Below are 27,113 nucleotides of genomic sequence, written 5' to 3'. Positions count from 1 at the left end.
TATTTTTCTTTTTTTCAGAGGTCACTTAAAATGAACCACTCATCCTCTGTTCAAGTAATTTTCAAGGCTTAGAGGTCAGTCACCATGTCACCCAAGAAAACTCTTCCATTTTCTTCAGCTGAGACATGGATGTCTTCTTACACACGACAGCCTGTCCACATCCTTCACCAGTGCCACATGGCAACATCAATGGATCCATTTCATGGAAATAAGAAATAGGAGACTTCAACAGAGATTTCTACTTTTTTGTTTATCTTCAAGTATCTGGCTTGGAAGACACACCAGGTGGTCTTCAAGTTATCCCTCAAGTAGCAGGTCACTCCCAGACCCTATGCACTGCTGAGCTCTCTCTAGAGAAGACCAAAAACCTGCTGCAAACTAGAAGAATAAACTTAAGTTGGGAAAAGGCAGAGGAAATTTTATATAGAGCTCTACATTGTTTCTCCACCAAAGTCCCATTGTATCACATTTTTCTTGTGATTTAACAACCACTTGGTTTCCATTTGCTGCAAAATCCCCATGGCCCCAGCATTTTACACAGCAGTTCTCATGAGCACTCAATTTCCCCCAACAAATCTTCAAAGCAGCCACAGACTCCAGACTGAACATTCCCCCAAACACTCATCGAGTGGAAGAATCCATTTATTTTGGCCATATGTACCCAAACCACACCCTTTCAAAAGATCCAACATTTTCTAGGTGATGCCTCAAATTAGTAAATGCTCAGAACTGGCATCCATTTCAGCTTCAGCATCACCATGTCTTCCCCCTCACGTGTGGCTGCAGCCTCTTGCCCCTCCTCCCTGCTCCAGGCCATTGTGTCCTCCTCAGTGGGTGACACACCGAAGACCAGGTAACAACCTAGCATGCACAAAGGACTTCCAACCAGCTACAGGGTCACGCTTCACCCTGCATCTCTCAAAGGAAGTTCTGCCAACACATGCCTCCTCTCCTGCCACATCCCCCTGCTTCTCTGGTGCAAACCAGCCCAAGTGTTGTCTGCTTGTAAGACAGGAATCAATAACACAGGTCAAGGCTGGAGTGCCAATTAACAATACAGCATGTTTGATGCCTACCTGTGGGAAGCAGAATCAGCAGGTTGAGCAGCATGTTCTGTGGTGCCCACTTCCTGGTAGAGCCTGGAGAAGCCAGAAGAAAGGTCATTGTCAACCTTAGAGTGACTTCAGTTCAGTCACTTTATCTTGGGATGAGGCTACACAGCATTTTTCCCAATGCTCCACACTCAGCCTGGAAGGAAGGTCTGCTCAGCTCCACCTCTGAACAGGGAAAAGTTACCTTCTGACCTGCTTTCCTCTCTCAGCACCAAAGTCAATCCTGCACATCTCTGGGCACTGAAGAAAAACACCCAGGGCAGATCCTTCGGCCAAACCCCAAGTCTCCAGGTAAAAGGCTGCAGAAGTCGGCTCCATACTTAGTATCCAGTTCTTTACAGCAGTGACTAAAGGTCCATGCCCTGGAGCTGAAGTTCCTGAGCTGTGAAGCCACCCCACCACCATGACTGTGTAACTCTGAACAAGATGCAGTTGTCCACACCTGTAACCTGCAGGCAATACAGTTGACCTCACAGGCTGATTGTGACAGCTGAATGAGTTAATATCATAAAGAACCTGCAACAATTTCAGTTATGTTTATAAACACTGTTATTATTTTACTGGGACCCATAGCACAACCTCTAATATAATCAATCTCTAACTTACAAGCATTAAACCCTAACTTCTGCCCCAACCAGAGAGACACAGACTGGAAATTGACAGAAGAAATTGCAAGGGTCCACATATCTGCACACTTAAGAACCATAGTTGATCTAAATTTGCCTCCCTTGCTGCCCTGCATAGCACTGCCCTCTCCATCTCACCCTGATGCCAGCACTTCTGGGCACACAGCTGATGTTCTGTGGGTGTTTGCTGAATTGATCCAATGAGATATTAAGTCCTCCTCTGCTTCATCCCCAAATCTATAAACTTTCTCTGAGTAAGTGTTGCATTATCTCTCTCCCGGGGAAAGTGGGTGCACCAGTGTTTATATGGTTCCCCTATCTCAGGAAGGCCTTAAAAATACTTAGCATACCCAGTGAGGAAATAAAATTTTAGGAACAAAGCTAATGACCATGCCCCATTAGTGATGAGACAAGTAGATGTCCTTTCTTCTCTTGGAGACGTCACAAAGGCACTCTCCTTGAAGTAGACACACATTTAGGAAGTGAAACTGAAGTCCTGGAACCCAATTTGCAGTATCTCACACCCTTTTCTCCCTCTGTAGGCCTGTCACCTGCCAAAGCATGTCAGGGGCATGGGGCTGAGAGCTAGATGTGCAAGTGCCACCCCAGAACAACTGCACCAACCACAGACTCACAGGCTGAAGAATGCCAAAAGAAACTACGAGTGTCCATAAGTCTGTACCCTGCAGTAGTAAGGAGCCTGTCAATGTCAAGGCCTCACATTTGTACAGACAGGAGTCTGAGTGTTTACATAGGCCTGCAAGTCCTCCTGGCCCGATACAAGGCACAACACCATCCCACTTTCCCTTGCACAGTAATTCCTAAGACTGTAGGGACCCAACCTCTCCCCAACAAGGATGCCCCAAAGAGATGCACAGCCTTTGGTTTGGGGAGCCTCTCATAAACTAACTGGAAGGCCCTTGCCTTTACCAAGTGGTCTCTTCCCCTGCCCAAGTAGCTTTACAAGGGCTTCTGCACTGATGAGCATTCGAGTGGCAGCAAATATGTATAGAGGAAAAATGAAGCCTCACTGAACTCCCCAGAGCCACAGACTAGCTTTTAGATCAGAATGAGCCTGGCGTGTCAGGAAAGTAAAACCATGAGCTCAGGCTCTGAGAAGCATCCTTGATAATATGAACTTGACCTTAACCCTGAACTCTCAGACCACATGATACCTTCTAAGAAGTGCCATTTAAGTATGTTAAAGTGAGAAATTACAACTAGTGGAACCCGAGTCTTTACCATTTTATTCAAAAATGTTTACTTCATGTTTCCCTATTAAATATAAGCAACTTCCCCTTGTATATATTTGCACCACATTCACACAATGTGTTCCCCATCAACATTTGAATTATGGGCACAGGCCCTGAAATGTTAGTTTTGTGCTAAGATAAATATTGGAATAATATTCACTCTGCTTTTTTTGAAGTAGTCAACATCACAGTTTGTGACTGAAGAGCTAAGGCACCATTTGCTTTTTTAAATAACAAAAGGATAACCAAGCAATCCCCTACAGGAAAATGTCAAAAAAAAATGGCCTCCTGGAACGCTTTCAATGCTTTGCCATTGCTTTATCTGTAAACAGTCCACCAGGCATAGCTTCTCTGAAGGCAGCGGGCAAATATCCTAGGGGCCCAAGCCCAGCCCTACAAAGGTGATGTTGTCCACTATGTGCCGAGCACCTGCCACTAGTCTTCCCAGTAGGGTAAAACTGAAGCCCTAGCACCACCATCAAACCCAGCATGGATTTCCTGGTGACAGCAATAAGATCTAGAATAAAAATGGAAAATAAAAAGAGAGAGGAAGAGAGGGTTTACCAGTAGCCCTGGGAATAAATACCCTCTCCCTTCCCATTTGGAACACTTTGGCTGTGATAGTGTTGGGCCTCCCCTTCAAGCACCTGTGTGTGCCTCTCGTAGATGGTTTGCCCAAAGCCTGGCTCACAGGGCAGGCTGCACAAAGCAAGGGCCCCTGGGGAACAGCTCGGAAACATCACCTTCTGCCCTGCCACTGGATCCTATGATGGCTATCATCTTAGAAAATCCAGAAGCTAAAACACAACCCAGGCCATCCAGTCAACAGCCCATGCCTGCCACAATCATCTTGCCATTCTGGTCATTTTGAATAATGAACAGTATCACTAGTGTTCAGCCAGGCAGCTTCCCCCTTGCAGATAAGGGGATCTGGGGTATGATTCACACAGGCAGGGCTATGCTGAGTCTGCACTCCTGGATCAATTTTGTCTGCAGTCATGGATCATGTCTGTGAGGGAATCTCAGCAGGAGTGAGGATCCCCATTTTACATATGTGGAAACTGAGGCTCAGAGAGGCTTACTCGAGATTGCTGGCTAGTGACAGAAGCCTCCTTGTGACCCCCTCCAGAGTCTGGGTCTATGAACTGCAACCCTGGAGCCTTCCCTCTGTGCTCTAGAAAGTCTGAAAAACTGGATCCAGAACCCATCATAGCAGCTATCATATAGCTTCAAGAGCTCAGTCTCAACTGTAAAATAAGGAGCTTGTCCTAATTACCAGTATGATTGCTCCTACTTTCAAAGTATTAGCATTTCAAGGTCCCTTCTAGCTCAGCTTTTGCTCCTACCCAGATCATCCTTTTAAAATAAAAAGAGCCATACACAGCAGAAAGCTGCATGTCACAGTCAGAGAACACCCACTACACTGGCCCCCTTCCACTCACAGCGCCTCAGAGGACCAGCCCCTTAAAGACTTAACTCGCATGCCCTAAAATTCAACCAAAAAGATGCTGCTGTACCCAAGGCTAGAGGCTCCTCTCCACCCCGCTGAGCATAGTACTCATTTCCCTGTAGGAAAACATGACACAGGCAGGTCTGACTTGGAGAGCATTAGATGATGATAATTTGAGCTCCATTCAATTATTCCCATTAAATGCATGAGCAGAATACTGTAGCTGATGGGCTAGATTCTTGTTAAGGAAAATAAGTGGATCTCTATTTCAAACTCTTTAACCAGCAGATCCAAATGAATGAAGTAACATTAGACCTTTTCCTCTTCAGCCTGTGCTTTGCTCAGAGGAGAAATATGCCTGGTTCACCAGAATGCTGAGCCCTTTCTGGTGATCTGCTCGGCTTAAATTCAACTAATTAAATTAAGTCACCACCAACTCACTCCTAACTGGTGAAGAGGGGGCCCATAAATTATGCTGCCTTGAGCTCCCCACAAATTGCCTCTCCCCAAAGAGAGCTTTACCATTTGAGAAAATGCATCCAAAGGCAGCACGAGGTAGCAGCGAGGCCCTGGTAATTGATCCTCCCTCAACCCGCCAGCAGAGAGATAATGAGCGGCCAAAGCTTGCAGAAGCTCAGCAAACAGGATGGGAAAGGGCCTGAGCTCCAGAACTCAGGCCAATGGCCATCTGGGCTTGCCTCTGCAAGCACATCATGCCATAGGAGCTGCAGGGCAGCGGGGGAATGAGAGCCTTCTGGGTGTAGCCTCCCTGCTCCATCTCGAACACACTTCTTGAATCCCCCAAGCCAAACAAGCAGGTAGCAACTTGGACAAGGGCAACCAACAGAACTTGTGGATGATTCTGTAAACCTCGCTTGCTCCACAGGACTACACAGTGCACCAGCTCAGGAGCACTGCACGTGGATAATGATCCTGGAGTTGTGCAATGGGAGGGTCATGCACTCTGAGGCTCAGATAGTGACTGTAACATTGCTCAGCAACTCTAACAACTTCCTGCAAAACAAACCAGGCAGGACTTCCTGGAGGAAGAGGAGAAACAGAATGAGGCTTGGAAATCCCCTAGAATTAGCTAGAGGGATCCCCACTTCACTCAGCTCCCCACAGTCCTTCCAAAGTACCCAAGGGAACAGAGTGGTGGGTATACTCCAGACAATGTCTCTGCCTCCCTGTGTTCCAGCAGAAGTTACTATTTTTCTGCCAAAGCAAAGGAGAAAACTCTCCATTATTTTAGCAATGGGAGTGGCCCCCATTATGTGCAGGGAAATCCCCCGGGTGTGTCAGGGGGAAGATCAGCAAGAACCATGCAGCCGGGAAAGTAAAAATGCAGGCAGGCCTGGGATGGGAAGTTTGCAGAAAGCTAATCCCCCCCCCCCCCCCCCCGCACCAAGGGACTGATTTTAACAAGGCAGGCTGTTTGCGAGGCAGTGCGGGTTGACTCACATGTGCTGTTGTGGCAGGCTCTTCTGCTTTGTTCTGCATTCAGAATTTTCTCATTTCAAGCTTTGTTACCCAAAAATGACCACAGTGCAAAAATCAGCTCCATTTTGGACAACACTTCAACTTAGGGAACATTTTCTAAGCATCAGTTTTCTGTAGCAGGCTGCCACTCAGAACAAGGTGGACAGGATAGTTTCAGGTTCACTCCCCATTCACATCGGCTTCAGCTCCCTGCCGAGCTGGAGTGCACCCAAGGGAGAGGCTGAGCATCTGGGCTGCGGGAACAACCTGGGTAATTGGGCTCTGTAGCTAGGAAAACCTGAAGGCCACAGAGGAGCCAGGGCTGGTCCCTGCCCACCCTGATCTCTAACACTGCTCTCCCAGGAGTTGGACAATAGCTATAATAGCAGATATTATTGAGCACCACGCACCAGGCACTATGCCAGGCACTTTACATGCACCATTTCATTTAATCCTCACAGCAACTCTGTGAGATGGGCACCACTATCCTCTCTTACAAAGAAACTGAGGCTTAGTGGAGCTCGGGATGTTGGCCAGGGGCCCACAGCTGACCCTGATGGGTTTCCAGCACAGCACTGACTCCCAAACGCCACTTCTCAAGCATACATCTGCTCCGTTCTGGGACCGGGCTTTGAGAGCTGATGGGTACAGGATGCTGTGCTAGGGAAAGCTGGTGAACATAGAGAAGGAAACTCGGGCTGCTGGCCCTCCTCCTCCTCTGGAAAGCCAGTCTCAGCACATCACCACAGAGCCAATCTCCATGTGCTCCCATGACAAGCCTGCAATAGCACATTGACCCAGGCTGGGGAACAGTGTGAGACCCTCTGTGGAGCCTGCAGGGCAGCACCTGGCCCAGGGCCATCAGAAAGCTGTCCCATCAGAAACACCCCATATGTCAACCAGAACACTGGAGGCAGCGGCTGGGCCACTTTCTGAGTCACAGAGGGGTGTGGGTGACTTGAGGAAGCTAAGCTGAACATTGACCTTTTCCTGAGGTCACTGCCAGCACAGCTCCGTTCACATGGCAGGTATGCGCCAGTGGCTTAACCCACACAAGGGACCAGGCAACTGAGCCAGTAGATGACACCACCAGCACTGGATAATACGGCAGGATCCCCAGCAAGGGGGTCCAGCAGACATCAATCATCCTGGCAAAGTCAACACCATGACAGAGGCAAACTCCAAGCATAGCACCGCTCCAAGGGCCCTCATTCCCCAGCACACGGGGATGAGATAGCCACACCTTCCCCAGCCAGCATCACATCTCCCAGCAGCCCCAGGTGAACACATGCTGAATGGTACTCACTGAAATCTGAATATCAAAGATGGAAACCCAGAGTTGTAAGCAATCAGACTTTGTTAATTTTGTCAGGCATCACCCACAGTCCAGAGCACAGCTCTTGGGGTGTGGCCACCATCAGCCAAAACAGCCACATCTGCTTGCATTTCATCACCAACATGGTAAAGTTTGACTTTCAGCTGACCTTGAAATTCACAAACTCCAGCAGGAGTGGGGGTGGAATGGGGGAGAAGAATCAAGTGAAAGCCGCTAAAAGGAAGCAGAAATAAAACATGCTGGGGCTGCCCTGTGCCCCCAGAATTAAAACCAAATGAACATATCAAAGGGCACTTTTCCAAGCTATTTGGGCTCCAACACTCCTCAGCTTTAATCAGGTTCCTGGGAGAGAAGGCCTCAAGTGCCTGTAATTTCCTACCTGCCTTCACCTGCACAGCTCAGCCTGGATCTGGGAGTTATTTGGGGCTGGCTTTCCCCAAAGGTACAATCCCCTCTGCAATGCTTTCTCCCAGGCCAGCCTGACTCACTATAGCCTGACAGGGCTTCTGGGACCTGGGCTTCCCTAGCCCTGGACAGCAGCCAGAAAGAGGTTTACATTTTCCTGGTGTGTCTGGAAGGCTCCAGAGAGGGCCTTCATGTAGGCCCTGGCTCGGATAGAACCTGGCATACAGAAGACACAGTTGTCATAGCAGGTGATGTCTGAACCTGGGGTGTTGATGAACAGCTGTAGTTACACTTTGCCTTCCCCTTCATGGTGCTTTTGACAGGTAAAGGAAGAGAGGCCACCTTTGCTATAGGACAACAGAATAGCCCCATCCCTTCCTGGATGCCAGATGCCCCCTCAGAAACTGGAAAAGATAATGATGCTATCCAGGCATGGTGGCACACACCTGTAATCCCAGCTTTTGGAAGGCTGAGGCAGGAGGATCTTTGTGAATTCAAGACCAGCCTGGACTGCATAGTGAGACCCTGTCTCAACAAGGCAAAAGATAATGATTCTTCATACAGTTGCACATATTAGGATACATGGGCACAGCTTTTCACTTTCCAAAGAGTCATTTCCACCTCACAAAAGCTCTAGAGGTAGGAACAGTTAAGGACCCTGCTCAAAGAGGGGACGTGGTCTTCCCAAGGCCACAGAACCCATAGGCTGCAGCGCAGGAAAGAGATTCAGAGTATGGGGCTCATAGCTCTGTGCCTTCTGTGGTTCCACATCACCTCTGGAGGCCTTTCCAGCTCTGGCTTTCACACACCAATTCTGGGACTCCCACGGTGTCTATTCCTGGGGACTCGCCCCCAGAGAAATTACGGCACCTGCGTTCTACAGCGAGCCTCAGAGCCCCAGAGCGGCGGGAAGGCAGGTGAGGAGGGGAGAAGCTGAAACAGGAAGCATCATGGGAGGGCAGGGGCCATGCTCCCCTTGGCTGCAGCTGCAGAAAGCTCGGTTGCCATTTCCGAAGGCTTGCGGCAGACCAGGGGCTTTTCACCTTTGTCTCACTCAGTCCCCCGTGGTCCTCTGAGATGGGGATGCAGATGAGGCATACCCAGTTCAAAAATCTGATCCATTGGGTCTGGGGGTTTAGCTCAGCGGTGTAAGTGCCTGCATGGCAAGCGAGAGGTCATGAATGAGTTCGATCCCCGGCACCAAAAAAAAAAATCTGATTTGTCAAAATTCAAAACCTTTTGAGTGCCAGGGACATAGTTCAGAGGCACAGTGCCTGCCTGGGAAGTGCAAGGTCATGAGTTCGATTCCAGTGCAAAAAAAAAAAAAAAAAGAAAAAGAAAAAAAAGACAGAAAAAAAAAAACCTTTGCACATTGACATGGAAAAGTTCTACACTTGCCCTTATGTAGTGGCCATAGTCAAAACACAAGTATGTTTAAAAAAAAAATCAGTGACTGACCTAAGGCCCTATCTCAAATTAGGATATAACCACAAGTACAGTAATGCCATTTCAAGGTGGACAGAAGCTCCAGCAGGGAGACAGTTAAGCCAGACTAAAATATTCTACCTTTCCTTACTGGGGTTGCCATCCCGCCCCCCTCAAAGGATACCTTCATCCCCCTCCTTCCAACCACAGTACTGGAGATTGAACTCAGGGTCTCATGTATGCCAGACCAGTGCTCTACCACTGAGCTGCATCCCCGGCCCTTTTTTAATTTTATTTTTTGAGACTGGTTGGCCTCAAACTTGTGATCCTTCTGTCTCTGCTTCCTGGGCAAAGGGTGCCTTTTAACAGTATGCTCTTGGGAGGACAGACCACCTGTGCACAAAATGCTGGGGTTTCTGGCCTCCCAATTTGCTGCATCTGGGCTGGCAGTGGGGTCAATTATCCTGCCGTGAAAGGCATAGGGGCCTCTGTCATGTATGACTATAAGCCCGGATGCAGACCCCTGAAAGGCATCTCAAGGCAGGGGCTGGTGGATGCAAGGGCCAGCTTGGGGTCCCATAAGTGGGCAAGTCCAGCACTGAACAGCATCCCCAGACCCAGACCAGTGCCACAGCCCCTGCCACACATTGCAAGTCCTATTACCTGCTCTCTGGGTCTTCTCCCTGTCAGGTAGCCATGAACTGTGAGTCACATGGGGCATTTTAAATTCTCTGTAGACAAATCAACACCCAGAATCACCAAGTAATAAGGATGCTCAAGCTTAATGAGACCTTCAAGTTTAGGAAGACCCAGCCCATTAGCCCAGGATTCTGCCATTCCCAACAAGCAGCCATGCCAGGTTGAGGAACACAGGCTTTGAGGCCAGACTGCCTGAGTTCAAATCCCGCTCTGACCTTGACCCGTCAGAGAGTCAGTGTCCACATCTAGAATGTGGAATGTTGACAGAGAGGTAGATGGGGCTGGCCAGGCAGGCAGCCTCTGGGAGAGCAGCTGTGAATGCTGGTCTATGACAGGCAAGGCAGAAAAACAGGACACCTACTCTCAGGTGGGAGTTCAGGGCTAAGCATGTGAAACTGCCAAGTAAGACACAAAACCCAAAGCATACTTGGTGTCCCGTCAGCTTTGACAGTGACTAAGAGACAGCTCAAGGGGTAAGAATAATACCAGGAAAGAGGAAGGCGTGGGGCAGCCTAGCAACAAGCATTAACTGAGCACCTGCCAAAAATACACTGAAGTAAGAGGACCAAGGAAAAACCAGATGTGCAAAGAATAGCGCACAGCCCTGTGGCCCCTCAGCTCAGAAGGGGTCCCCACCAAAGACAGATGCCCACCCTGCCCCCAGGGACTCTCACCTGACACTGGGGTTCATTTCTAAGAGTCCAAGGCATTGTCTGGACCCCGTGTGGCGCTGCCCTCCTACGCCTCACCCTGGACCCCTGGCTGCAGCACAGTTCAGCAGGTGTCCTCAAGCTCTGGAGTCACCTCTGTCCACACCAATCCCTGCCACACTCCCAGAATACCACTTCTGTGCACTCAAGGCCCCACCTGGGGTCTCCATCTTTAGGCAGCAAATGGACAAGGTTTATGCAGAGCTGAGGGCAGGATGTGGAGCAGGAAACACCTTGATCATGAGAACTTAGGGACCCAGGAGGTTGACAAGCCCACCCAGCCAAAATTCCTTACCTCCAGCAGGAGTCACCTCCAGAGTGGTTACACAGACGCTGACCCCTAGGGATATAACGCTGCCACAGAGGAGGTAAAGGCTAGCTCTCCCTCTCTCATGAACCCCCTGCAGGAAATGGGACAGTCCTGTCCTGGATTCAAGCCCTTAGTCTGACACTTAACCAGCTTCCAGTAAGTCCCTGGGCCACAGCATCCTCAACTGAAATTAAAGGGGCTGCAAATTTATGTGAGGGGCACAGAAGATGAAGGAATCATCCGGTGAGTCCGTCAAGACTCTTCTCCATGTACTCAAGTCCTCACACTGCCCCAGCCTTCTGCAACAGCAAGCAGGCCCAGAGTGTCATGTTGAATAGCCCTAGAGACGGGAAGTGCCTTTTTGAGAGGTGGTCAAGAGTCAAATCAAAGAACCTCAAGTGGGTGCCCTAACACTGGGCAGGAAGCAGGCCTTTGCATTCCTTTAGGCCAAGGGCCAGGAGGAACAACTCAGCCTGGAGCTCCCAGAACAGGGTTTCTGCTTGGATCAAGTCCCTTGAAAGAAAGAGGAAATAACACCTCTCCCATGGATGCCCAGCAAGCAAGGCTACCCCGGCCAGGACCCACTTCTATAGCCACAAACAGGGCACCTCCGGCATGGGGCCAAGCAGACTCAGCAGCCAGAGGGCTTTCTGACAGTTATTGGCAGGGCTCGGTCCTGCCGATGAGCAGGGGATGAGAGGGGGAAGGGGAGAAGGAAGAAAAAGCCAATTTTGTTTCCCAGGGAGGAACAATTGCTGACAGCTGTCCATAGGAAAGCAGAGGCGCGTACCCACATAATCTAAACTCCGAGCAGCCCAGGTCTCCCCTCAACCCAGAAATGAGCTTGTTAGAAGAGCCTGGATCCCGGCCGTTTCCCTTGACAGCTCCCTTCCCCTAATACACGCAGCAAATTGGCAACCTGTCCTCGGGCATTTGCATCCGGTGTCCCTGGAGGGAGATATCTCTATTATTCTGTTTTGGATAAAGGAGCCTGTTTGAGATGACAGGTAGCAAACGCCTCTTTAATAAACCACACAAGCAGCAGGAGAGAGGCAGGCTGTGGAGAGGGACTTGACAAATAGGTAGATTTGCAACCCGGGAGCATTAGCAGGGCCAGCCAGAGCAGGGAGCAAGGGAATGTTGGGGCTGTGAGATAAATCACCCCCTTGTTAGTCTGGTTTAATCATCTCCCTGCTGGAGCTGCTGTCCACCCCCAGCCCTACCCTCACCCACAGATTCAGGAAATGGACTCGCACATGGCTTTCTGGCCCAGCCCCTGCAAGCTGCAACTTGATTCTGAGCTCACCTCCCGTCATGGTACAGCTAAACTTCCACATCAGTTTGCGTGTCTTTGAAGATCGGTTGGTCACTGCCCTTCCCTCATCTTTATCCTAGTCACTCTGCTCCTAAATCAGCTGCTCGTTTCTCAATAACCCCAATTTCAAGAAAAATAACCCTATACAGCACTAACAGTGCTGCCCAGGTCACAGCAGCTCACTTTCTCTTGCTTCCTTTGATGCAACCACTCACTGCAGTGTTCAAACGGCTTCCAGTTCAGTGTTCCTTCCCCGGGCTCTGCTTCTCCCCTTCTTCTAAACCAAAGGAGCTGAGCCTACTGTGCTGAGCTCTGTCCAGTGGAGAGCTGGCAAATGCTTACCAGACAACTCAAAATAAATAAAATCCCAATTTCTAAGGTGTAATAGTCCCACTATGGCTGGTTTCAGGCTTCTAATGAGTTACCACTGAACTCAGAGTTGGGGACAAATAGTCACAACCTGCCTGTGTAAAATGGCTCCAATAACCCCCTCCTTCGATCCCTCCTTAATCCTACCTCCTTCCCCTCTTCCCAAGGAACATTTCCAACCTCAAAATTTAGTTCACACGTGCAAACCTGTCCCCAGCCCCCAGATGTCTGCCTCCTGCACACTTCTCCTGCCCATGAGAACAACACTGCTCTTCACCTCAGACAGCCTGGGTTCAAAGCACTCTCCATTACTTCCGACCCCAATGAGACTTTGGGTGCATTCCATAACCATTCTCTGCCTTGGTTTCCACATCCTAGCTCACAGGGCAATGCATTACGCTTACCTGGCACACAGTAGGTGCTTAATACTGTTATCATGCCTTCCTGTCACTTACCTCGAAGTGGCATGTCTGATGCCAACACAGTAGGAAGCTACCACTTCTTTGCCCAGGGGTCTTGTCACACAGCTGAGGGTCGTGGGCTTGTTTGTTTCTTAAGGGCAAATAGATGCAGCTGTGATTGAGCTCAAGGTAGAACCACGAATTCCCAGCCACCCCCACTTCCTATAACACTTGCTCTTCTGGTGTGGCCCTGGCACACCTGTTCTCCACTGTGGTACACTTGGAGTCACCTGGGAAGCTTAACAACCATCTCGAGCCTGGATTTCCCATCCTTATTTATTAGGCCTGAGCTCCTCTCTGAACATCAGTATTAGCTTTTCAATCTCTGCAGGTGGTTCTAACATGCAGCTAAGACGGGATCCCTGGGGAGCACAAACAGCAGGGCTCCTCATAGTAACAGGTCACCATGCATGAGAGAGGGCAGCTTTTGTTGCCAGGAGCCAGTTCTGGGCACCCTTCTTGGTGCCTCAAACCCAAGAGCACATAATCTCAGGGACAGAAGTAGCCCATGAAGGCCACGTTGCAGAGGTAGTTCCAAACCCAATGGAGCCCCACACAGGGCAGCTGGGAAGGGAGGCCCCATACACCACTCCTGCCCCCAAGTGCCTACCTCGCCACCTGGACTCTCCTGCTCCAACAACCTAAGCAGGGCTGTAGTCTTGTTAAAAACACTTTTGGGGGTCACACACACATAGCCCATGTCACTCTATACAGTAGTCTCAGCCAAACTCTAACACACCAAACACTAACATAGGGGGTCAGGAACTAATTTTTGGATCCTAACCAGGTACAGTCTTCTGGAATCCTCCTGGGCATTGTTTGGATAGGTGGCAAAATCCAGAGTATCCGCTACACAAAAGGGAGGGCCGTTGCTGACTGCTAATGTATTTTCTATAAACCAATATTTCTATGGCATGTTCATTGGGAATGGGGGAAAGACTAGTTTGGAGTCAAATACATTTGAAGAAAGTTACATTAAACTTAAGTCAGTTTCTTCATTACAGGACTTCTTAGAGTCTATTTTTTTGTTTGTTTGGTTGGTTGGTTGGCTGATCGGTTGGGGGTTTTTTTTTGCGCTATGTAGTTTAGCCTGGCCTTGGACTCACTATGTAGCCCAGGCTAGCCTCAAATTCACAGCAATACTCTACCTCCTCCTCCTGAATGCTGGGATTACAGGCATGAGCCACACCCAATATCACTCTTTGATATATTGATCTGCATAAGGAATCTCCAACAGAGGAGACATGCTGTGCTTCCCAAACTTCTCAGACACCGGAACACCCACGTAAGTATCTCCAGGACCAGCAATCCACAAAGTGTGTCTAGGAAAACCTCAGGAAAATCACACGGCTAACATGAGCCCTGCTGTCACACCAAGTAGAGGATAGGCAGCTTTGCCTATCCCCACCTCTACCAAAGGATGGTCACCAGAGGAGAACCTACTCTAGTCTAGAAGTACACGGCAGACTGAACCTAGGATCCACTCCAGATTCCACAAATAGGTTTGAGCAGGCTTGGGCAAAGCGTGGATTATGTAAATACGTAGTTAGGGACTTTTTAAACACAGATTATTCACCCAATTAACTCTAATAGTCCCTCAGAGCTGAGAGAGACTATTGTGTAAACATGTGGGGCTGAATATGGCCTCAGCCCCAAGATTTCCTCAAAAGACGGGTTTACGAGTCCCCCAGAAGAGTTCCCTCTGGGCCCCAACTTGGCAGATAAATTCATTGCCCGGAAGGGAATTCTTGCCTACAATCTGAAAGGGGGAAGGAGAAAAAGAAGGACCCAGTCCCCCTTAAGCAAGCAAGAAGCTCTCGGGGTACAGATTTTATATATATTTTTTCATTTGCCATAAAACATACATTATATGACACCAAACATCTGGTAGCCTAACTCTTTCCCAGTAATGGAAGAGATTGTAGATTTCTCTCCAGAAGCCACTTATATGCATATTCCAACTGTTTCTCACTAGACGCAGCATAGCTGGGATGGAGGCTGCCCATGGAGGCTGTGAGAGCCCCACCACTGGCCGGCCCGCACACCAGCCCCAGGGCATGGCTCCTAGGAAAAACTAAGCCTATTCCAGGAAATGGTGTGAGGCCAATTCCTCATCATAGGAAGACTTGGGGTCAAGAGGACTTGTCCACAGCCAGATCCACTAACCCACAAGGGACAGGGACTAATTTTCCACATTCACCCAGGAATAAATCTTTCAGAACTCTTCCTAGGCCCAGGTAAGAGTCTGAGGACTCATGCCCCATGGATCTCCAGAGAGATAAACTTGGCCTGATCTTTGCTTGGCCCCAATCCACTCTCTGTGCTCCCTAATACAAAATCTACAAATCAGAGATGTGTTCCTCCATCTCTCACTGGCATGTCCCATCCCTAATCACCTCAACCTCCTGAGTATCTCCCAAAATACCACCTGGAGTTCTCTTCATAGCCATATGCAAGACTCTCCCTGGGAAACCCTCTCATAACTGATCTGCCAGGCTCCTCCTTGACTTTCTCTATCTAAAGTTCACTTTTTGGAAACCAAATATGATCTTGACCCAGTTTGGCACAGAATTCTTCCTACTGTCATAGGCAGAAACGTTGACACAGCTTGTGGATGACTGTACTTGTTATCCAGAGCTCAGCTCCAGCATTGCTTCCTCCAAAGTCCCTCCTTGATCCCTGAATACCAAGATCTCTTGTTATAAGCTCTCAAAGCACCATGCTCCTCTGGAATTCCTTGGTGGTAGACCGTGAGCAAAAATGATTCCCCCTGCCTATCATCTAACACATAATAGGTGTTTTATCAAATATTTGTTTGGTGAAAGGGCTCCACCAACACAAACACTCAGATAGAGCAGGGCATCTCTGGGCCTAGCATTAAGAATGGTGGTAGAAGCTAAGAAAGAAGAGAGAAAACTGGACATGTTTTCCCGAGTGTGCCTCAAGTGAGCCCTCCTGACAGCACTGGAAGGCCCATGCTGTTAAGAGCATGGTGAGATCAGAATGTATATGCATATCCAGTGACTCCAAAGTCCCTTCTCTTTCTCCTTCAGGTATACACAGGAGTCTGAAGTGACAAGCAGGGCCTGGTTGTGCTGACAAGTAGGTAGGGAGGGCCCAAGCAGAACACTAAGTAGGAGCAAAATCATGGAAGCTTGCAATGGATAGTACGGTAAGGGAGGAATGCAAAGGGAGGGTTGCACAGGCTCTAAAGAGTACTGAGCCCAGAGCCCAGAGAAACCTGTGAAGCCTGGGGGAGGAGGTCACACACGCCAGCCTTGGGGCATCAGCATTATCCTGGATGACAGAGAGCACCAAACTAAAACCTCCATGTCCTCCATGCTTGAGATGGTCACCAGCTGCTTCAGCATTACAAGTAGCTAGCTAGTGCCACCTAGACCTTTGAGCTGGACCTAATGAGGCCCAGCACAGAAGGAGCAAACAAGAGAGCAAATGAATGACCAGCACAGTCTGCTTCTCTCTCAAGAACAGACCCTGATTTAGCATTAGCAATTAGCACCTGCTAGGATATAGGGGGAAAACGCATCCTGGTACAATCTCCGGGGTCACAAGACGGGAAAGGAGAGTCCTTAGGAATGAACTACATGCAGTCACCTACGCATGAAACCCTCAGCCCTCCTCCAGGAAGCCTGGAGTGAGAGAGCTGGCAAGTACTTGCTGTCCTGTACTTGCTGCCTGCCAGGGTCCCACCCACATCTCTCTCCTCTCACCCACTGCCTAGTGCCATGCTCTTAGATTTTTAACAGAAGAAAGCATTGCCAGATTTTTAACACCACTTCCATGCTATCCTGTTAATCCCTAGTCTTCAGGGTTTCTCTTTGGCCCATCACCACATGGCTTCTCCTGGATTACAACCTCCTACAGGACTCAAACTTGTCCTTTCGCCCCTCAGAGTGGCAGCCAGCATGTGTGGGCAAGCATCTAATACCCAGTTCAGCTCAAAAGCATTTCAGGTTGTATTTATGTATTGACTAACTCCAAATCCAACAGGCAACCAGCATTTCCTGAGAGTCTATGTGCCAGAATTCAATAAGAACAAAATGGTGAGGAGCTGAGTTTACTGCCTCACTGGATCACTAGGAGTTCTTCTCATAAAACATAACAATACACCTGACAAGAGAAAGTTCCAGAAAAGGGGTGTTGGAAGACACCATGAGCTTGAATACCATGTAAGAGCACAGCAGATAGTCACCAGCCTTCAGAAGAGAGAAAGTGCAAGACCTTCATACTGGGCTGGGGAGAGGAGACTTCACAGAGGAGGATTTGAGCTGAGCCTCAAGGACCAGCTAGAATATGGATATGTGGAGAAAAAGAAGAGGTCACTACAACTGCACAGAAGGACCAAGCAGAGGACTGCGAAGAAGGGAGACAAATGACAGAAAATGGAACTCGCAGGCCTCAGTCACATGAATCTGTGACTAGTCCAGACAGCACTATCGGTCCCGACAACTCACAGCACTGCACACACGCATGTGTGTATATATGTATATGTGTGTGCACCCTTGTGCTTGCACACATACATCTGAACATACTGTGTCGCCAGCCAAGGTGGTTATGCAGATGCGAAGCTGAGTTGCTTCTCCCATGGGAACCAGCCAGCAGGCAACACTTGGGGCTCTGAGAGGATAAGTATCGGTGCCAGTCCCAACAACGATGCTTATCTTGTTCTTGGAAAATATCCATGGTGTCAGCCATGAAGACCATAGGCACAAGAAAGCCCAAGTAAGGAACCACAGCACACCACCCTGTGTGCACCTTCCTGTAGCCTTAAGCAAGGTCTATGCCCAAGGCTATTCCAGAGCCAAGAGATTAGGCTGTGGTTCTATCTAACACCTTTGTATCACTGTCCCTGGCAGCCAGGGACCCCAGGCACTTTTCCAGCTGCAAAGCTTACTCAACAGTCTCAGGGTATGGATTTTAGAATGTGCCTAAGCTCACCACAGCCTCTAGGAAAGCTGAAGCTGTTGTTCACAAGACAGAGGGCTTTGAGGGGAAATTCTGTCCCCTCTCTGGGCATCAGCTTCTTCATCTAAACATGGCAGGGTTTGATGGTGTGATTTTTAAAAACCAGTGCACAACTCTAAGGTCCAAACTAATCATGCAATTCCTATCTGCTCACAGTGGGGTCAGAGCTCACCTGGGCACCAGCCTGGCCTTCTTACCTCAATGAGGGAGACCGCCAGCTGTGTTTGCAATGGTACTTGTGTAACTGCTCTGAGACTGGGCACACATAATCCTCTCACCATGCCAACAGGCCTGCTCTGTATTAACACTGGTGTGAAGTCTGTAGGCTGAGTCCCAGACTTGTGATTTGGACCTTAAGTGACACCCAAAAACTCATATGATAAGACGATTCTCAAAGCAGCAGTAAACAGAGATAGGGCTTTGGGAAGGTGGTTGAATCATGAGGGCTCTAACCTTATGAATGGGTTAATCTATGATTTCATAGCTGAACAGGTCTGGGAAGGGACTTTGTTATAAAAACAAGTTCTACACCTCCTGTCACCATGAGTGAGAGCCTTTGCTCCAGCATACTCTCTCCGCCATTATGATCAGCCTCCCTAAACAATTGACCATGGACTAAAAACCTCTGGCTCAATAACTAACAGGAGTTCATGAAATACCATAACAGTAGAACCCATTGACCATGGACTAATACCTCTGAAGCCATGAGTCAAGATAAATCTTTCCTCCTTTAAGATGATTGGTCTCAGGATTCTTTTTTTTAAAGAGGAAAAAAGTAAAACAGAATAACAGGACAGTAGCAATGATTACTACATGGCATATTGTTATTTTTAAATTAGTTATTCAGAGTATAAGATGCAGGCATTTAATTGTCCAAACAATATTAGCACAAATGTTTCTTTTCAATGAACTAAGAGAAATTGGTAGTATAATGATCTTAACTATCATATATATATTTATATATATATATATATATATATATATATATAGTTTTTGTTTTTGTTTTTCTTTCTTTCTTTTCTCCTTTGCCCTATCCCAGTTTCTCTTTCTTTTTAAACAGTTTCTTCCCATTTTACAATATCTATTGTATCTTTTGGATCTTGTTTACTCTTTCAGTTTCCCACAATAGGGAGACAATATGATGTTTACATATGTGAGTCTGGTTTATTTCACTTATGAGTATCGTCTCCAGTTGCATCGATTTTCCTATAAAAGTCTCAAGTTTATTTTTCTTTACAACTGAGTAGTACTCCATTGCATAAAAGACCACCTGTTATTATCCATTCCTCAGCTGATGGGCATCTGAGTTGTTTCCAAGATCTAGCTATTACAAATTGTGCTGCTATAAACATGGGTGTACATATATCGCTCTGGTACAAGGTTTTTAATTCTTCTGGAAAGATACCCAGAAGGGGAATAGTTGTGTCAAATGGGACATCCAATCCTAGTTTTTTGAGGAAATTCTACACTGATTTCCACAGTGGTTGGATCCATCGACATTCCACCAACAGTGGAGAAGGGCTCCTTTTATCCCACAGCCCCACCCACATTTGTTATTGATTGATTTCTTGATGATAGCCATTCTTTGCAGGCTGAGTAGAATCTCATTGTTGTTTTAATTTGTATCTCTCGAATGACCAGTAGTGTTGAGCATTTCTCCCTATATTTATTTGCTATATTTCTTCATCTGTGTTCTCAGGTTTTTCACCACAGCCACAGAAAGCTGCTGAGCAATGGGCCTTCCCTAACCACATCTGTGGTCTGGCACAAGCTCTGCTTTTCATGGCCTCAGCTTTCAGCAGAGTGAGAGCCTTCCAACCAGCATCCTGTAGGCCCTCTCTCCCTCATGTCCTAGAAAGTATGAAGGGGAGTTACCAAGGGGCAGTCCAGGGCTCAAAGCCTAGCAAAAGACATGAGGAAGTCATTTATCACAAAACAAGAACAAGATGAATACCAATAATCAAATAAATGTAAACAGGCCCAATAGTATATAATCTACTATAGCAGACCCCACCTCGCTTTATAACAGTTTTGCTTTCCACAGATTCAGTTAGGATCACCCAAAGTCCAGAAATATTAAATGGAAAGTAAACAATTCATACATTTTAAATCGCATGCTATTCTAAGTAGCATGATGAAGGCTCATGCTATCCCACTGCATCTCACCTGAAACATGGAGGGCTTCTTGTCCAGCATTTCCACACTGTATATGCTACTCCCCCGATAGCCACTTAGTAGCCATCTCTTAGCATCAGACCAATCATCATAGTATCACAGAGCTTGTGTTAAAGCAATATTTATCTGCTTAATAATGACCCCAAAGCACAATAGTAGTGCTAGCAAATCAGATATGCCAAAGAGAAGCTCTAAAAGTGCTTCCAGCCAGGCATGGTGGTGCACTCCTCTAATCACAGCATGTGGAGTCTGTGACAGAAAGATCTCCATGAGTTTGAGCCCAGCCTGAGCTCCGTAGCACATTCAAGACCAGCCTGCACTCCACAGTGAGATCTGGTCTCTAAGTAAATAGATAAATAAATATGCTTCCTTTAAGTGAAAAGACAAAAGTACAACAGTCTATTTTGAGGGAGAGATCACACTCCCATGATTTGGGTTACAACATATGGTTATAGTTGTTCTGTCTTATTATTAGTTGTTCTTAATCTTGTACTGTGTCTAATTTATAAAATATAGTTTTAGTTATATACATATAGAAAATATATATATATATATATATATATATATGACTTTGTACTACCAGTTTCAGGCATCCACTGAGGACGCTCAGAAAATAGCCTTCATGAATAAGTGGGGACTGCTGCACCATATTGGCAAAAAATAAAAAGATTAACAAGCCATCTATGGAAACACACTTCTGTAACCCCAGTTATCTGGGAGGCTGAAGCAGAAAGATCACAAGTTTGAAGCCAGCCTGGGCAATTTAGCAAGATGCTATCTCAAAATAAAAATTTTGAAAAGAACTGTGAATATTATTCAATGGTAGAGCTCTTGCTTAGCATGCACAAGAGCCTGAGTACAATTCCCAGTACCACAAAAATAAAGATGATTAACAAAATCCAGGTTGGACAAGGTACAAGGCTGGGGGAGAGGAATTCTCTTGATACAGAGCCAGTGCCCTATGTAGGGGGATAATCTGTATCAACAAATGAACATACCCTTGTCCCTGCAAAAAGATATGTCTGCAAAGATATCTGCCAGTTTGTTTTAATAAATAAAAATCAGAAATCACAACTTAAATATGCACACGGTATGACCCTGCATCTCTGAGGCTGAGCTGCAGGGATCTTCACCAGCTAAACTCCATGCCTCTATAACTGGACAGTTTACAGTCCACAGCATGCAAAATATTTATTGTATTAATTTAATGAGTCTTGAAAGCCCACTATGTAGAGTGTGAAGAGAGAAAGCCAAGTATAAACAGCAGGATACTCTTATCTAACACAGTGCATGTTCACAGTATTTTCATCAAAATGTCAACATTTCCAGGTAGGGGGATTTTTACTTTAACTTCCTTGATTTTTAAAATCTCCTTTGTATTTTTGTGTATTGCCTGAGAAACTTTAATCAAGCGTGCATCATTTTTATTTTTCATAACCTCTCCCTTTACTACCACACCCCAAGAATGCTGGATAATAAAAAATTTGATTTTGGTTGGGTCTTCATAATTTACCACTCTAATCCTCAGAGTTGGGCCGAGCCTGGTACAAAATAGGTCCAAAATGCTATAGTTTTCTGAATAGCTAAAAAAAATAGAGGACAATTGTGCTTCTTATATTTGTGGGGGGTCCTCCATCTACCTCAACAGTTCTGCCAGCTGAAATGGGAAACTCCTGACACCAGCCTCTAAGTCACCCAGCCCCTCTGATCCCTCCTGGACTACACACACACACACACACACACACACACACACACACACACACACAAACTATTACCACTATTGCTTGCTGAGATAGTGCATTCTGAGCTGGGCTCCCAAGGAAAATTTCTCCCTCATACCAGCCACTGTGATCACAAAGGAAGTTATCCAGATAGTAGGAACCAAAGGGGAACCAGGTGGGACCAGGAAGCTCTCATTGCCATCATTACACTAGCTGCCTGCTGCTGAGTGCCCACTCTGAGTCAGGTACATATGCCAGGCATAATGTGTGCACCAGGATCCTCACTGAACAGATAAGGAAATTCAGGCTGTAAGAAGACATGTTACCTGCTCAAGGTCACATGGCTGGCAAATGGGGATTCAAGTCTGGACTCCACAACACCAAAGCTCTCAGTCACTGCTGTCTAAGGGGGCAGCGGGTGAGGTGGTGTCATAGAGAGCTGAAAGACCTGTGACCTCATCAGCAAAAGCCACCAGAGTGACAGCAACATAGGATCTGAGCAAGGAGGGCATTCTTGAACATGAGCCTAGGGAATCAGTAGAAAGACTCAATTTTGTTCACTATGTGACAGTGGGGGTGATAGACAGTGGCATCTACTGAGTCCTGGGACCCAATCTAGAGAAAAGACTGTCCATGCCCAGTCAGTCTCCAGTCTGAAATGGAGGGAAGGGGTTTATAAATGACACCCTGATTGGTTGCTTGCCCTTCCCAGGGTGGGGAGCCGAAGAGTATCTGGACAGTGGTCATACACTAACATTTCAGCCCAGAGGAACCCTCAGGCACCGAGCAGCCAGCATGTGAGAGGAGCTACAGTGCTTTAGGAACCGTACCAACTCCTGCACTGGTTCCCTGTTCAGGACCCACACTCTGGCCCAGACAAATGCAGGGCCCACATGCTGGACTGGCCACACCTGACATCTCCAAGTCACCTGTCCCAGCTTTGGCTTGGAATTTACCACTGACATGCATAAGATGTAGGTCCCAAACCTGCAGCACTGGGCAGCTACACTGAGTCAAGGAGAAGGTGAGAAGGAACCCAGGACAAAGAAGGATCTGGAAAGGAATTTAAGAGATGAGATTGACAAGCCAGGTGCTCTCTAAAAAGGTCTTAGTGACAGAGACCTCTGTTCAAAGCCAAGTTTAAGAGCCAGTTACACTGGGGCTGAGGGTCCTCCATGCGCCAGCTCTGAGCATGCTCACCTCTGAGGAGCCCTGGCCAAGGGGCTGGGCTCATTGTAGCCTTTGGATGGCCAGGGTCGGGGAAGCTGCTTGGACCAGGCAACTAGAAAAGGTCTGAGGGTCCAGCATGGGAAGCAGACAAAGTCCACTTAGGATTGCAGAGAAGAAACAACCATGGAACAAGTCTAAGAGGTCTTTTCAAAGAGGTCTCTTCCAGAGCAGGGACAGGTGACAAGAAAGAGTGTGAAAAGCAGTAGGGCCAGACCTGAAGACTCATCAGGAAAGCATGGCAATCATCACTTATTAATTCTGCTTGGGCCAGGGAAATCCAGCGCTGGAGCATGTGACCCCACTCCCCACTGAGTAGAGCTGGGTCGCTGCGGGAGGTAAAGTCATAGATGTGGTTCAGGATCACAGTGACATTGGGCACCCAGGATTCAGAACACACAGCAGGTTCCAATGTCTCACCTCCCTGGGAAACAGACTCCTTCCAAACCTACAGAGGAGGTCACAGCTGCAGGGACCATCACATGGTAAACCCTGGAGACAGATGCTGGGAACCAAAGTCTTTACAGAGACTTTGGCTGACTTCAGTCAGGGAAGGGTAGAGCATGAGAGAGAGGAAGGTAGGGGGCTTAGCAGGGAGACCAAGTGGATGTGTGTTCAGCAGGGGCTAGACCCAAGCACAGTACCCGTGCAAACATTCAAGAAATACTCAGAACAAAGAGTGACCCCTCTTTCCCCAGGTGGAAACCTCAGGCTTTGCTGGCTGTCTCTCATGTCCCTGGCCTAAGTAGCCCCCAAGAGGGAGCTTTCCCTGAGAGAGGAGTGGGTCTGGGGCGCATCCACTGTGGGACAGAGCACCACCTCACACATCTTCTGACCTGGACCTTGTGTCCTCAATGCAAGTTCCAAGCTGAATGCGGAGCCCCGCCTGAACTGCTGAGTGAGGAAGGCCTCTGGGAGTCTTGCCTCTGGAGTTCGGAGAGAGTGACTGTCTAAATGGAAGGACCCAGAGTCATCAGCAAAGCACAGTGGCCCCAGCTTTCTGCATACTGGCTTTCTGCAAGGTACTGTGCGAGGAGCTTTGTGTAGATGAACTCGGCCGCCCTAACCAGCTGGGAGGTAAGCACCGCCATTGCCCCCAGCTTACAGAAGAGGAAATGGAGCCAGAGAGCAAGTGCCTAAGGTCACATAGCTAGTACTGGTGAGCCAGGACTGGACCCAGGCAGACTGGTCAGCTTTAATTGCTAGGTTATGCACATTGATTCCAAAAGTAGAGGGAAGAGCATACAGAGGAGGAAAAGGACCAAGGATAGAGTGCAGTGCACCAGTCCAGCCTGGGGAAGAGAAGGCACCAGGGAGGAGGAAAGAGCAGCAGGAGGGAATCGGGAGTCAGCCCCGCACAGTGAGCAGTGAGGGCACCTAATGTGCTTGAGCAGTCAACAACTAACAGTGAGTGTGAGTGTGAGTGTGAGCGAGGCAGAGGTCATGAACAGGTGATTAGAGGAAGGCGTGGGGTGGGCTCAGCAATCCTCCCCTGCAAAGGCAAGAAAGCCCCTCCTTCAGAATTGACTAGAAGCTGTCACCTCCTGCCGGCCCCAGACCCTTGGGTCTGGTGCTGGTGACCAGTTAGGAAAACCTCCATCCACTCGGGGAGGCTCTGAGACAGCCACTGCCTCTGTACCCACTGGACCCTTCCTCCAAGCCAAGTTCTTTCAAGTGCTGAGAGGATTTGCTTCCCAAACAGTTCACAGCTATTTCTAAAGCTAACACTGCAATATGTTGCCTATTTATAATCAGAAATGCTCTCATAACCAAACTGGATGAAGGAAAGTGGTACTCCATATTGTCTTTGATTTTGTTTTAAATAAGACAAGCTCAGAATCTTGTCCTTGACTGTATCCAAGTTACTCCTTTTCCCCATATATGGCCAGATCCACTGTTTGCCAGGACAGGCCATGTTTTCCTTATTAAGCAATATACAAAGTTAGCAAACAGAGACGGCTCACTGTCTCAAATCCAAGCCCAAAAGTCACAGCTGGAGCAAGGGTCTGACCAGGCTGCCGAGCACTAGAGTGTCCCCACAGCCATGGGATATGATCAGATCACTTGATTCTGATTGGAATCAGGAGCGGTCTCAGTCAGGCCCACTACTGACTCAAGGGCAACCCTGGACATCAGTAACTAGTGCCTCCTGGATGCCAGACTCTGAGAAAAATAATGTGAGACCCTCCAAATAGCCCACAGGGACAGGTGTTATCATTTCCATTTTACAGATGAGCATTTTACATTCTGAGGCACCAAGAGGTCACATAATCCATTCAAGGTCATCCAGCAGGGATGGCAGAGATGAGGAGGACCCAGACATCTCTTCATCTCTTCACTTCTCTATGAGTCATCTGTCATTCCTCGGCCTTGGTGTACCCATCCTTACACTGAGATGACTGGGGGAGCCACCAACTCTTGCAACAGCGACTGTTCTGTTATAAGATATCAGACCTGCTGGATTCTTTGGTCAAAAGTCTGCAACTGATGAAGGGTGACATGTATGCAGAAACATAGACCCATTCCATCCCAAACCAGATTCCTGGGACACCAGGATGGAGCAGAGAGGGGCCATGTGACATTCAGAACAGTGTCACTCCTCCCTGCTCAGCACCTCTTGGCACACGGGATTTTCCCAGAATTCCAAGGCCTCATCCTGCAGGAGGCTTTTGCCCTGCCAGCCTTTATCACATCCATCGCCTGCTGGATGTGATACGCCTGCCTTGATTCCTGGACCACTGGCATTCAGCACCAGGAACACAGGGAGAGAGAAAACTGTCAAGTGCACGGTTCCAGTGTGGCTTTGAAATCGACAGGACCCATACCACGCTTAGCATCTTTGGAAAATATAAGACTGGCCTTCCTTCCCTAGGGGATCGTTGCTCCTCAGGACCACTGGGAGTGGGCAGCTGGGTCATCCTCTAGACTGTGGGCCTCCAGCCCAGGCACCTGCAGGAGAATCTCTGGGGTTAGTCCCAACTGAGTACTTAACTAGCACTTGGATTCGACAGTTTCAGCAATGAGACCAGCTGCCCTAGGAAAACACATGCTGACTTCTGTCCTGTCTCTCCCACCTCTTCTACATTATGAACCCAAACATGAAGCCTCTAATAACATCATGAAATGCCATAATACTGTGACTTTCCACGATGAGTTGCACTTCTTGGTGTTTTTTACATTAACTTACAATAAGAAATAGAAGCCTGCACTTCTACCTGTTTCTCTTACCCCAGGAAGTATCATATTTTAATCTACATTGGGTAAAAAGTAGACTTTCTAATTCCATCTCTTGGAAAGTTACCTTTAGACATTGCCCTCTGATATATATTCCCTGGAGGTTAATATCCACAGACATTAGTTCAGTAAATACCTGAATGAATAAAATAACCTTTAAACAAGCCAGTCACAAGCAATTCATTTCACATTGGTAAAATTTTAAAACATTAGCAAATGTTCCAGAAGAGTCACAGAAGAGTTTCAATCCACGGTGACAGTCTGTCTTATATCGTAAGGTACCGTGCCTTTCCCAACCACGCACTGATTGGACGTCATGGTTTCCGTCTCACACTGCAACCAGATTCCCTGATGTACAGTTTGGAGCCACTTCTGGAGCTCAGCTCCACACAGCGCTCACCACCGAGGTTACTTCTGACATCCCAACTTCCTTTGCAGTTAAAATTAGAACAAAATAAGATCATTGTAATTAGTAGTATGTTTCTTGCAAAACTTTCAAATGATGAGTATAAAGAAAAGGCTCCAGGCTCCGAGGGAGGACCAGGTGACAACCTCTTTTCTGTCTGGAGATCTTCACAACTCCCAACCCCGATGGCTCATTGGAAGTCACTGAGGACTTAACCGCTAGCACAGTCCGGCTCCACCTGCAATTCCTGAGTAACTCACCGAAGTTTTCACTCCTCCAGTTTTGCAGGACCAAATTTTATGGTGCCCCCTTGATGAAATGTTGCCTGATGCTCTTTCTGACCCAGAAAATCCCACAAGGAGCCATTTCCTCCATGTCCAGTCTCTCTAATGGGCCAGGAACTCTGTGGGTAGA

This window comes from Cavia porcellus, unplaced genomic scaffold (genome assembly GCF_034190915.1).
Source record: "Cavia porcellus strain 051 isolate PalLab524CR breed Dunkin Hartley unplaced genomic scaffold, mCavPor4.1 scaffold_19, whole genome shotgun sequence".
NCBI lineage: Eukaryota > Metazoa > Chordata > Mammalia > Rodentia > Caviidae > Cavia > Cavia porcellus.
Note: the sequence above shows the minus strand (reverse complement) of the source record.